Below are 1,481 nucleotides of genomic sequence, written 5' to 3' on the forward strand. Positions count from 1 at the left end.
TCAGAATCATTTTGTGCACAGAACATATTACACAACTACTTAGTTGCCTAAAATAGTGTTGGATTATTTCACAAAACCTGTATCCACACCTGTTTATTTGGCACTAGATGCATCTCATTCCAAGTCGTGTTATGTGGTCTTTCCTCTAAAACATTGTATCTTAAACTCCAGTGCACATCAGCATCACTTTGGACGGATGAATGCTTACCAAAGATAAAAATTCATCATAGAAGTTGTGATTGTGGATGCGTGGTTGGGGAATTCATGTGGGGGTCAGAGTGGAAGCAGGTGTGAGAGGGTCCAGCAGAAGAAAACATGGCTGCCAAAGTGTTTGAGTCCATCGGCAAGTTTGGCCTGGTCTTAGCTGTTGCAGGAGGCCTGGTGAACTCTGCCTTGTATATAATGTGGATGCTGGGCATAGAGCCGTCATCTTTGACCGATTCCGTGGAGTACAGGACATGGTGGTATGGGAAGATACTCACATTCTCATCCCATGGGTACAGAAACCAATTATCTTTGACTGCTGTTCTCCACTGCGTATGTCCCAGTCATCACTGGTAGCAAAAATTTACAGATTGTCAACATCACCCTGCGCATCCTCTTCCAGCCTATCACTAGCCAGCTTTCTCACATCTTCACCAGCATCAGAGGGAACCATGATGAGCATGTGCTGCCGTCCATCACTACTGAGATCCTCAAGTCAGTGGTGGCTCGCTTTGATGCTGGAGAACTAATCACCTGGCGAGAGCTGGTCTCCAGGCAGGTGAACGGCGACCTTACAGATCAAGCAGCCACCTTTGGGCTCATCCTGGATGACGTATCCTTGACACATCTGACCTTCGGGAAGGAGTTGACAGAAGCGGTGGAAGCCAAGCAGGTGGCTCAGCAGGAAGCAGAGAAGGCCAGATTTGTGGTAGAAAAGGCTGAGCAGCAGAAAAAGGCGGCCATCATCTCTGCTGAGGGCAATTCCAAGGCAGCCAAGCTGATCACCAACTCACTGGCCACCGCAGAGGACGGCCTGATCGAGCTGTGCAAGCTGGAAGCTGCAGAGGACGTCGCGTACCAGCTCTCAGACTCTCGGAACAGCACCTGCCTGCTGGCGGGGCAGTTCATGCTCCTCCAGCTGCCCCAGTGAGGGCCCACCCTGTCTACACCTCTCTGGGCCAACTGCACCACAGCCCCAGTGATTCTTAACACCGCCTTCCTTCTGTCCCCACCCCAGAAATCACTGTGAAATCTCATGATTGGCTTAAAGTGAAGGAAATAAAGGGAAAATCACTTCAAATCTCTAAAAAAAAAAGAAGTTGTGATTTTGCATTATTGAGGCAGTGTCCAAGAATCTGCATTTAACCAGCTCTCTCAATGATTCTCTCTTTTTTAATATTTTTTTATAAAAAAAAAAAGAGAGAGATGGAGTCTCACTATCTTGCCTAAGCTGGTCTTGAACTACTGGGCTCAAGCGATCCTCCCGCCTCAGCCTC

At 48.2% G+C, this 1,481-nt stretch overlaps 1 pseudogene; it reads left to right on the forward strand.

Annotated features, from left to right (window-relative positions):
- Positions 1-315: 315 nt before the first annotated feature.
- LOC105717432 (prohibitin 1-like) lies at positions 316-1,135 on the forward strand (annotated as a pseudogene).
- Positions 1,136-1,481: the final 346 nt, after the last annotated feature.

Source organism: Aotus nancymaae, unplaced genomic scaffold, assembly GCF_030222135.1.
Source record: "Aotus nancymaae isolate 86718 unplaced genomic scaffold, 86718_ANA_hifiasm-v0.15.2.pri h1tg000059l, whole genome shotgun sequence".
Classification (NCBI taxonomy): Eukaryota; Metazoa; Chordata; class Mammalia; order Primates; family Aotidae; genus Aotus; species Aotus nancymaae.